Raw genomic sequence first — 12,500 nt, 5'->3', positions numbered from 1 at the left:
ATATATATATGTATATACATATATATATGTATTTGTGTGTCTGTGTTTGTCCCCCCAACATCGCTTGACAACCGATGCTGGTGTGCTTACATCCCCGTAACTTAGCGGTTCGGCAAAAAGAAACCGATAGAATAAGTAGTAGGCTTACAAAGAATAAGTTTCAGTCATTTGACTGCGGCCATGCTGGAGCACCGCCTTTTAGTCGAGCAAATCGCCCCCAGGAGTTATTCTTCAGCACTATTTCCAGCATTCTGGCAGTGTAGCTTATGAAAAACACATACATCGACACCCTGCTTCAGACTAGAATGGGTGAGTACAATACTAGTATGGTGGACCTCTTGTCTAGGAACAACAGGGGAAGAAATGTAACAAAGTAGAATGGTGGTTAGACCACTAAAACATATATGGATTAGATTTATAATCCATAATTGGATGAGGGATACTGAAACAGCATCAATATCTTGGGAAATATCAGGGGCTTTCTTGTAGACTGCTAGGGTGTTTAAAAAAATTTTTTTTTTAATTATTGAGTTAGTGCAAGTTAAAAGATATATTGATTGTAGTATGCTTTGGTTAGATTTTTAGCCCGAATATTATTATTATTATTATTATTATCATATATATATATATATATATATATATATATATATATATATATATATATATATATATATATACATATACATATATATATATATTTATATATATATATATATATATATATATATATATATATATACATACATATATATATATATATATACATATACATATATATATATATATATATATATATATATATATATATATATATATATATATATATATATATATATATATATATATATATATATATATATATATATATATACATATATATATATATATATATATATATATATATATATATATATATATATATTCATACACACATAATTTTTCTCGTCTGGCCGTAAAGCCTTTTCTGTTTGTTTTCCTGTCTTGTTTTTTGTCCGCCACTACATTCCTCCATGGCAAGGTTTAATTTGTGTATACAAATTTAATTTGCGGTCCATGGGAAGAGCCGTTTTAACGATGCGTCCTGCCCAGCTCTTCGAAACGCCGGTGTTAAAACGGGGGTAGCTGATGAAGAAGAATGTTCTCTATGTGGCTTGTGTGTTTTCTCGTCTACGTTTTGTTTGCAATGTCCTGTACCCAGATATGCACCTATACATACAGGTGGATGTCGGTATGCACATAACTGTACGTATATATGCATATACTCATTTACTATTTGTTTATATATATATATATATATATATATATATATATATATATATATATATATATATATATAATATATATATATATATATATATATATATATATATATATATATATATATATATATATATATATATATATATATATATATATATATATATATACATGGAGGCGCAATGGCCCAGTGGTTAGGGCAGCGGACTCACGGTTTCGATTCCCAGACCGGGCGTTGTGAGTGTTTATTGAGCGAAAACGTTTGCGACGACGAGTGTTCCAGTTGATCTGGTCAACGAAACAGCCTGCTCATGAAAGGCTAAGCGCTCTCCAGACAAGCATGAACTTAGCCTTAACGTCGTCCCCCAGGAAATTCACAGTGAGACAGAATATGAGAAAACTGGTCCTCTGAAATACACTTATTACTCATTTATGTCAGTTGAGTTACGTAGAGTAACGTGATAAAAAGGTTTTGCTGCTGACTGACAATCTCATCTACGCCTATTTTTATATCTTTCTAAGAAAATCTCAAACGTTTCGCGGAAAATGAAACCAGTGACCCAGATAAGTTTTGTTGCTTAGTAAGTTATCTGACGTTAAAAATTCGATAAGCTCAAGTTTACTTCAGTAGTGAGTCACACTGCATTTTGAAGAAGTAGCCTTAAGTCACTGAAGAAACGTAAGTTTGTTTAATTTTTATATTTTCTAATTTGTCTAATTCATTTAATTTCGGCATAACTACAAAAACAAGGGATACGTTTTAACGAAACTCTCAACAAATAATCGCTTATATCCTGTAGAATGAGTGTATGCAAAAAAAATTTCCAAGAGGCTGGGAGAGGAGTTTCAGAAAATTCAAACGACCCACCATTTTCTCCCTGGTAACTTCCAGGAAAATGGGTAATTTTTGGGAATCATTCGTTATACATCGGTGAAATGTCATCGAGCAAAACATATCTTTGTGCAGCGTTCGGTAATTTCCGTAAACAATTTTTATTTCTTTTTGCGTATGGGCACGTACATTTTCTTTGCTCTCACGATAAAGTGAAACAGAGAGAAATTTGATAGGGACGTGAGTATATGTTGATAGTAGTCGAGGTGGACTGGGACAGAAAGTGTGTGTTGCGTGTGTGTGATTGAGAGAAAGAGAGAGAAAGAAAGAAAGAAAGAAAGAGAGATGTGTGTTGCTGTGTTCTCTCTCTCTCTCTCTCTCTCTCTCTCTCTCTCTCTCTCTCTCTCTCTCTCTCCCAGTCAAACACACATTCACTAAAAAAGAGATGCGAGAAAAAGTAAATAAAATGTACGCTCTCTGTCTGTTCGTCTCACACACACAACAGCGCACCTCTCTCTCTCTCTCTTTTCGACAACAATCAATCACTCACACACTCATAAAAGATGCGAGGAAAAAATAGATAAAAAAAGTAAGCTGTAACTCTCCCTCACCCCATACATCTCTCTCTCTCTCTCTCTCACACACACACACACACATACACACACACACACATACACACACACACACACACACATACACACACACACACACACAAAACACACTTTCTGTCTCGCACCTACCATCGACATACACACACATCCCTGTCAAATTTCTGCTTCACTTTATCATGGGATCAAAGGAAATGATTTCTTTTATTTGGCACACAGGCCATGACACAGAGGGGACAGCACAAGGACACAACAAGAACGGAACATTTAGGGGCTGGGGTTATACCTTAGTTAAAAAATCAGATATAATGAGATCGAAGGAAAATGTACATTTCCATCCACAAAAAGAATTAAATGAAAATTTTTTACGGAAATTACCGAACGCTGTAGAAAAAAAAAATGTTTTGCTCAATGACATTTCTGCGATGTATATCGAAAGATCGCCAAATATTTTGGAAGGGGCTGGGAGTTTCTGGAAAACGGAGTTTCGGATTGGACAGTTCAGATAAGTTTGAATTTATCCGTTTTGACGTGGACTTTTTCCAGTTTTTTTCAGCGGTCTTCGAAATGATGGCAGGTATCTTTTTACGGTAAAAAAAAAAAAAAATATTTAATTTATGATTTTCACTTCCGCCACCCCCTTCACCATTTTAATAATCTGTTCTGATCGATAGTTGTGTTTTTTGGTCATTTGTTCTAATGGAAACCATTCCTGAGGAAGTGCGAAACGTCATACATTCAACGGATCAGTCGTTGGATAGAGTTGAGCACAGAAATGCTGACATCGGATGGTAAATAATTAAATAAATGGTAAAAAAATCGACCGTGTTGAAAGTCTCTTATCATATTAAATATACAAATTTGAAACCTTGGAAATATAAACAATGAGAACGACCCTTAAGGAATCTAATCAATGATCCTTGTGGGGTGAAGTCTTATGCTATATTGGTAATGATTACAAAATTTACTGGAAAATTATATATATATATATATATATATATATATATATATATATATGTATGTGTGTTTGTGTGTCTATGTTTGTCCCCACCCACCATCGCTTGACAACCGATACTGGTGTGTTTACGTCCCCGTAACTTAGCGGTTCGGCAAAAGAGACCGATAGAATAAGTACTAGGCTTACAAAGAATAAGTCCTGGGGTGGATTAGCTCGACTAAAGGCGGTGCTCCAGCATGGCCACAGTCAAATGACTGAAACAAGTAAAAGAGTAAAAGAGAGTAAGAGTATATAAGTTAGTGTTGCATTTACACCAAGTGTGCTGAGAAGATTGGTGGAAAATTTCATTTAAGGTTATGCAGTTTTACATAATGTTTTTTGCATCTATCTAACTTAACATGATAAAACAATTGTAATGGTCAATGAAGATTCTCGTATCTGCCATCTTCCGTCTCTTTCATTAATCATATACGCAATGAACACTGAGTCAGTGAAAGTGCTTTACCGCAAACTACCACATGTATTATATATATATATATATATACTTGCAAAAAGGACGCGTGCGTTCGATATCAGTAGAGTGTGGGCCCCTCAGTGCTCCGGGCCCTCCAGCAGTGTCCCATTGACCGACGGCTCAGTTTGCCCCTGAAAAAATACCTAACGGCTTTATGCAATTTTTTTTTCTTCCAGGTGACATTCTAGAAGTATTACGATGGGAAGGAAAAAAAGGAAACAAGAAGAAAAGCTATCTGACTGGGCAACTGGTGCTTTAGTAGGTGGTGTTGCAGCCGCTGTTACTGTCGGCGCAATATGGCTAACTGGCTCATACTTTTCCAACCAATCAACTGTGTGTTATAGCGAAGACACTGCCAAGAGAAACACGGATATTATTGAGAATGAGAAAGGGAAAGAGACGCACATTACAGAAACTAGCACGAAGAAGGCGTATTACTCTCAAACAAATGAGACACGCTGTGACTTTGAAAAAAAGCCCATAGAGTACAACCAGGATTCAGGAATGACTGATCTCCTACAATTGCTTTTCAAGTAAACTGCCGCTATTCTTTTTAGTGCTAAAATATGAAAATAAAAATGATATAATCCATCTTTATTATTGTTGTTGTTGTTGTTTTTGCTGTTGCTGCTGCTGCTGTTGTTGTTGTTAAGGTAGTGAGCTGGCAGAACCGTTAGTACACCCGGCGAGATGTTAAGTGGTATTTCGTCTGTCGCTATGTTCTAAGTTCAAATTCCGCTGAGGTCGACTTTACCTTTCATTCTTTTAGGGTCGATAAATTAAGTACCAGTGAAACCCTGGAGTCAGTATAATCGACTAACCCCCTTCCAACAAATTTCAGGCCTTGTGCCTATACAAGAAAGGATTGTTGAGTGAGAGAGCAGTGCATGTCACCAAAGTGACACTGGGGTGCATATATACGAATCCCAGTATACCCATCATGACTACCCATCTCATAAGGATACGCCCGCCACATGCACCACAACCGTATGTACACAACATGATGACTTCATATCAAGATGAACAGCGCAGGACCTTGCAGGTGGGGCCCAGTTAGAATTTTTTGAGGTTGAGTAGCCCATCCCACTCAAAAGGTCCCCACAAAGTTTGTTTAAGGATGTTTCCAGAAGTGAATTATTCAAACACCAAAGAATTCCCTTCAACACATGGCTATGATGCTCCCGCACTACTTCTGCTCGTGATCAGAGATGCACATATCGTCAGCCACTAAGGGACATGCTCAACTGGTTACGATCAAACAACTGACAAGCAAATCTGTGGTATTGAGCAGAAAATTTGCTGTAGCCTCTCTTTTTTATACCAAGACAAAACAGTGTACATCAGTTTCGTTCAAAAGCCATGAGAGCCACTACCTGGTACTGCATCAGGGCATTTTTTACACTGAGAAAGTCATTTAAGATCAGAAACCATTAGAGCCATTGCCTGGTATTGCATCAGGGCATTTATTATTATTATTATTACGATTATTATTATTATTATTATTATTATTATTATTATTATTATTATTATTATTAGTTTATGTAGAACTGAAGTAACTCAACAGAAGTTTTTATAGATATAGAGAGAAGAGTTCTTTACTTTTGTATACGATTGACACAATCCATCACTAAGGTAAACATAGCTGACGTAATCCATCACCAAGGCAAACTTAATGACGAAAAGCGCGACTCGAAAGCAACAGTTGTTATTATTATTATTATTATTATTATTATTATTATTATTATTATTATTATTATTATTATTATTATTATTTTATGTTTGACTTTTGTTTTGCATTTGTACAAGTTGGATCCAAGTCTCACCCAGAGACCTCAAGAGACAACAAGTTAGAAGTTCATGTAGGTGTTATGCCTAGGGTACCATATATTTGGATTTGTACAGTTTTGTTCAAGTGAATGTTTAAGAAACCATAAGAAAATTATGTTTGCTTTAAAATTTGAGATCACATAGACAGTATTTTACGTAGGATATGGGCAGTTCCCATGAGCACTATCTTTTGGACTTCAGCCATTTTGGGGTTTCCTGGTATCTGAGCTAGGTAGTAATCAGCCCGTTTCGCTGTCATTCCCAGGGCACCTATGACAATAGGTATTGTTTTCGTCTTCAGATTCCACATTTTGCTAATTTCTATTTCAAGATCTTTATATTTGCTCAGTTTTTGGTAGGTCTTGACAGATACGTTTATATCAATTGGGACAGTCATATCAATGAGGAGGCATGATTTTTGTCTGAAGTCTTTCAGTATGATGTCTGGCCTATTTGCGTCTATCTTTCTGTCAGTTTGAATGGTGAAGTTCCAGAGGAGTGCAATGTGATCATTTTCAAGTACTGGGGGTGGTTTGTGTTCCCACCAGTTTTTATCATGGGGCAAGTCCAGGTTTTTGCATATTACCCAGTGAATATATTGTGCAGCTCTATCATGCCTGTTGAGATACTCTGTAGGCGCAAGCAGACTGCACATGGAGACAACATGATCGATGGTCTCATTTTGTTGTTGGCATATACGACATAATGGGGAGCTGCCGTTCTTTAATATGTTGGCCTGGTAGTTCTTTGTAGGTAGGCATTGATCTTGGGCTGCTATGATAAACCCCTCTGTTTCTGATTTCAATCCAGAGGCCATTAACCATTGGTGGGTAAGGGCTTTGTCAATATCTGCATTATTCGCTCTCTTTGGGTATTTGCCATTGAGAGGTTTTCCATGCCATTTTTCAGTCATAATAGCTAAGGCAGCAATTTTAGCACGGGTTTTCAAGCGCTTAGCTTTTTCTGTAGGTGTTTCTAGTTCGTCTAATTCTTGAATTTGTTGCAATTGGAATTCACTTAGATATTCCTTTGCCTGTTTTGTTACTGAGTAAGATGCTTTCTTGCTTTCATATTTTAAGACAAGTTTTAGCATCCAGTCCTCAGAGTTTTTCATATAGGTGTCTAGGCCAATTGTGGCTACCTTCATTGATAATGCCAGCTGTAGTAGTCCTCGACCTCCCTCTTTTCTTGGCAGATAAAGACGTTCTATATCTGCCTTAGGGTGGTGCATTCTATGCATTGTCAACAGTTTTCGTATTTTTCTGTCAACATTACATATTTCAGTAATTGACCAGTTAACGATGTTGAAACTGTAAGTCACGACTGGTATGGCTAGAGCATTGATCGCTTCGATCCTGTTTCTCGCGTTCAGCTCTGTCTTCAGTATTGCTCTCACCCTGCGATAACATTCTCTTCTGATCCTTTCCCTCATCACTGAGTGCTTGATATTGTCCCCTTCAATTACCCCTAGGTATTTGTAGCTCTCCGCTGGTTCTAACTCTTTTATGACATTTTGCTGGTCAAGGTTCACATTAGATGTATTTGTCATTTTTCCTTTGATAAAGATAGCTTTTGCACATTTATCAAGGCCAAATTGCATCCTGATGTCATCACTGAATTGTTTAACAATCGCTAGTAGGCCTTTGAGTTGTTGGTCATTTTTTGCAAAGAGCTTTAAATCATCCATGTAAATGAGATGATTTATATTTTTATCAAATATTTTATAACCATACTGTGCATCATTGAGCAATTTTGAGAGCGGTATTAGGGCTAGACAGAAGAGGAGTGGTGATAGTGAGTCACCCTGGAAAATGCCACATGAAATTCTTACATCTCCAGCATTTAGAGATTCATTGTCATTGTTCAACATCAGTGTGGTTCTCCATGATCTCATACTTACAGATAAAAAGTTTCGCAGAGTAGGAGCTATTTTATACATTTCCAGACATTTCCTAATCCAGCTATGTGGTAGGCTATCAAAGGCCTTTTTATAGTCTATCCAGGCTATTGACAAGTTTTTGTGTCGCTTGTGACAATCTTCTAAGATCATCTTATTGATGAGTAGCTGATCTTTACAACCATAAGATCCACGTTTACATCCCTTTTGCTCATTAGGGAATATGCTACTTTCTATTAAAAAACTATAGGTGTACTCGGTTAGGACAGATGTTAGCGCCTTATACATTGTTGTTAAGCAGGTTATGGGGCGATAATTTTTTGGTTCGTTTGTTTCCTCATTTTTTGGAAGGAGGAATGTTAAACCATTAACTAGCCAAGAGGGCATCAAACTAGGATTTTGCAAAACATCGTTGTAAAGTTTTGTTAGCAGTTCATGGCTTTCTGGGAAGGCATTCAACCAGAAGTTAGGAATTTTATCCTTTCCTGGAGACTTCCATTTGCTTGACCTCCTGAGAGCAGATCTTATATCTTCTACCCTGACCCCCTCCCACTTTTGCTCCTCTAAGGAGTCTAGGTCTGTAGCTATTCTATCAATCCAAGGGGCCTTTTCATTGTGTGTTTTATCTTCTGCCCAGATTTTATTCCAAAATTCTTGCACTTCTTCTTTTGATGGGACAGACTTTATTGTTACTGGTGTTTTCCCTATCTTCCTGTAGAAATTTTTGGGGTTATTTTTGAACATGTTATTATCTCGGAAGAATTTAACACGCTTTTCATACCTTGCTATGCGGGCAGCTTTAGCACATACCTTTTGCTTGATGGTTTCTATGGTGGCATCAATGTCAACTATGGTTTTCATGTTATATTTTTTCTTTAGTTTTTGGGTCTTTGTAGGTTTGATACTCTTGTCAAATTTAAGGTTTTTCAAACATTCTATGTCAGATCTAAGTAGCTTAATTTGGTGTTGAATGCGTTCTTGCCAAGAAGGCTTTTTGTGGGAGTGTTGTCTTTTTCTAATCTTTTCACCACATAGAATCGTTGAGATTCTTGCGGATGCATAGTACAGGTGGTTGAGATCTGTAATATCAACATCATTAGCTGAAATTATATCCTTAAGTGCAAGGCGGATTTTACCAATTATTTTCAGGTTTTGGTTAGAATTGCGAATTTTGGGGAGAGTGTCGCGTTCATTCATACTAGTTTCTTTAATTTTCAGCCATTCAATCATGATTTGATTTTTTAGATCATGTAGTTCTGTTGCGTCGATTTCTGTATGACTTCCTTCATCTATTTGATTTTCACCTGCCTTAGTGTTTATGGTTGGTTCAGAGAGTATTTTATTTTGCCTATCAGTTACCTTAACTCTTTCAATTATTACTGTATTTTCATCAGCCTTGGGCTGGTTTATAATTATTTCCTCTGTAGTATCTTCTTTAGCTGCAATTTCATTCTTTTTATCCTTTACTGCTTGCTTAATTTGGTCAATCTCTACTTCAGTTAGTAATTTTTTTTTTATAATGTTTCTTCTGACGTTGGCAAGTTTATTACTGTCTATGTAGGGTCTTACTGCAAGGTGTTTCTGTCTCCAGTTTAAGTAGGTTTGTACAGTATTAGATTTATCTGTAGGGAAATATATGGCACGGTAGAAGGCTCTAAGAACTTCTTTATTATCTTCCCTAGACCATTTTTCTTTCTTTTTCTTTTGGTTATTTGATGACGAGCATGGATGGCCATCTGTTGGAATATTCCGGTTGTGGGGTACTTCCAGCTCCTGTGTGTCGGGAAGATTTGAACCAGTAGCAGATTTCTCGTCTCGGATCTGGTTCATTATCCGAGTAAGTGGTCCTTTATAATCCGGTCTATGACCATTGCGGTTTATATTTTGTTTTATTAACAGTGAGGCATAACAAGCTTCGACGTTGACGCTAGGGGACGGATCTGTCTGTTTAGGGTAAGTTTTTTGAGACAACACCGTCTCCGAGCTTTCGTGACGTAGCTTCTTAAGGCTAGCAGATCTATTTCGAGTGAGTGGCCCTTTGTGATTCGGTCGATAACCACTCTGGTTTGTGATCTGCCTTGTTATCATTGAGGCATGACGAGCTTTGGCGTTGACATTCGGGGACGGATTTGTCTGTTTAGGGTCAGTTTTTTGAGACAACACCGTCACCGAGTTCTCAGCATGTAAACATTGCTCGTAGCGTAGCTTTTTAAGGCTAGCAGATCGGTATTCATCTGTATTTTTTTTGTTGATAGATTTATCTCCAGGCATAGTGTATTTTTGTGTGTGTGTGGCGTTTTAAACTTATGAATGGTTCACTGTCTGTATTTGTTCACAAAATGAAAATAAACAAAGAAGAAAGAAAAAAAGTTTTGGTTTTGCTTCGTTTGTGATATGTGTTTTCGTATCCGTAAGTGTGTCCTGTGATTTTTACGTAGTTCTGTAAACATTAAGATGCATGTGTAGTTCTATGGGTATCAAAACGTATATATCATTGTGTACACGTTCAAGTGTATGCGTAATTATTCAATATATGTACTTACTATTTTGTTCCATTTCTTTTTTTTTATATAGTTTGTAAACTTTCCGGTGTTGGTTTTGCGTGTGTGATCGCACGTGTTTCATTGAGACATCGTGCATAGGAGGTCCTGTGCTTTGTATTGCAGTGAAATTTCATTTTTTAAGAATAAAAAATATTCTTAAAAAAATTATCTTCGTTAAAAGACCGCTTCCTTCAAATCTTCCACCGGTTCTTTTGGCTAATTCCATCGATGTTATTGGATTAGATATGTTTTTGTATAGGGAGCCCGGTGTAGCACATCCATGTTGTTATTCAGCCCGGTGCTATTATTCTCTTATTATTATTATTATTATTATTTTTATTATTATTATTATTATTATTATTATTATTATTATTATTATTATTATTATTATTATTATTATTATTATCATTATTATTATTATTATGTTGTTTTTTTTCTTCTTTCTTCAAATTTTCTTCCATTTCTCGCCGAGTGTTTTCCGTACACCTAGGGCAGAGAAACTCGTTGTATGCATTCCCAGTTTACACACGCAAATTCACAGGTAAAACATGTATTTAAGAAAAAAAAAAAAATTCCTGAATGGATGTTGTACTCACAGCGATAATGCTCTTCTCAGTACATGAGTCGTTCCAGTTAGCACGATTTTTTGCACTTCCTGTAGGGATGGTAAGCCTGGTATCATTTTCAAATAGGTTTCAGTACCTTTTTTTTTTATCATTCCTAGAGATTCCACAGTCACTGGTATGGTAGTCGCCTTGAGGTGCCACATTTTTTTCAATTTCTATTAGCAAGTCTTTATATTTACTGATCTTGTCAAATTCTTTCGCCGCTATATTATGATCAGAGGGAATACTCATGTCAATTAATAAACACGTCTTCTTTGTCTGATCTTTTATAATAATGTCCGGTTTATTAGCTTTTATAGTCTTGTCAGTATGTACGGGGAAGTCCCAGAGAATCGATACATTTTCTCCCTCAGTCACAGCTTCAGGATGGTGTTTATACCATTTGTCAGTGGTTTTGATTCTATAATGCCGACATATTGTCCAGTGTAAATACTGGCCAACTCTGTCATGTCTTGCTTTATATTCTACAGGTGCTAAGACTCTACACCCTGAGATTAGGTGGTCTATAGTTTCAATCGCATCGTTACAGAATCAGCATTTTGGATCAGCTCCATTTTTTATCACATTGGCTTGGTAGTTCCGGGTTAATAAGCTTTAGTCTTGAGCAGCCAATATGAAACCTTCACTCTCTGCTTTTAGCCCTGAGCTTCGTAACCATTGATGCGTATGCTTCTGGTCGACATCAGCTTGTTTGCTACGAGCCACATACTTGCCGTGCAGAGGTTTCTGTTCCCATCTGCTAGCTAATTTTTCATGTGCTTTTGTCTTTGCAATTAATTTTCTTTTCTTTGCAGCAGCAGTTGGTGCATTTCCTTCAACCTGATCAAGCTGGTGGGTATCTAAGAGATCAGTAGCGAATTTTTTGCTCTCTTTCAGAATAGAGTGAAGTTTTTTCGGTCTTTTATGTTTTTCAACAAGTTTCAGCATCCAATTGTCGGTTGTTTCAAGGTATTTGGCCAGTCCGATTGTGGTGGTTTTGTAATTATTATTATTATTATTATTATTATTATTATTATTATTATTATTATTATTATTATTATTATTATTATTATTATTCACCAACTCAGTTTTCTACATACCCTGCCATTTTTAGTTATATTTCGACACTACTTTCGTTAAAGATAAATCGAAACAAAATTACATCATTTAATATTTCCCATTCATTAAATGGAATACTGCAGCGTTCATATTTTGAATATACAAAGCTTTCATCATTTTGTTCTGGAAATCTACTAAGAGCCAAAAGACATTAAGAAAAAGATGAATAAATGAGGAGAGGAAGCCCTAATGCAGTCACTAGACCTGCTAGAAACAGTAAGTGGAAGCTCCCTCTAATCAACCCTACAACTTTCAAGAAGTACAACAGAGGTAACATAAACATGGGTACACAGATCGATTAAAAAATGATGTGATACTAAGACTTAATTTTAGGGGTCTT

General features: G+C 36.3%; 1 long non-coding RNA gene across 1 annotated transcript; it reads left to right on the top strand.

Annotated features, from left to right (window-relative positions):
* Positions 1–1,798: 1,798 nt before the first annotated feature.
* Positions 1,799–4,766, top strand: LOC149132620 (uncharacterized). Its single transcript, XR_016244211.1, has 2 exons — positions 1,799–1,936; positions 4,346–4,766. It is a non-coding gene; the product is annotated as an uncharacterized LOC149132620 (long non-coding RNA).
* Positions 4,767–12,500: the final 7,734 nt, after the last annotated feature.

This window comes from Octopus bimaculoides, chromosome 14 (assembly GCF_046866305.1).
Source record: "Octopus bimaculoides isolate indiv1 chromosome 14, ASM4686630v1, whole genome shotgun sequence".
In the NCBI taxonomy this organism is placed as follows: Eukaryota; Metazoa; Mollusca; class Cephalopoda; order Octopoda; family Octopodidae; genus Octopus; species Octopus bimaculoides.
Note: the sequence above shows the minus strand (reverse complement) of the source record. Positions and strands in the feature narration are given on the sequence as shown.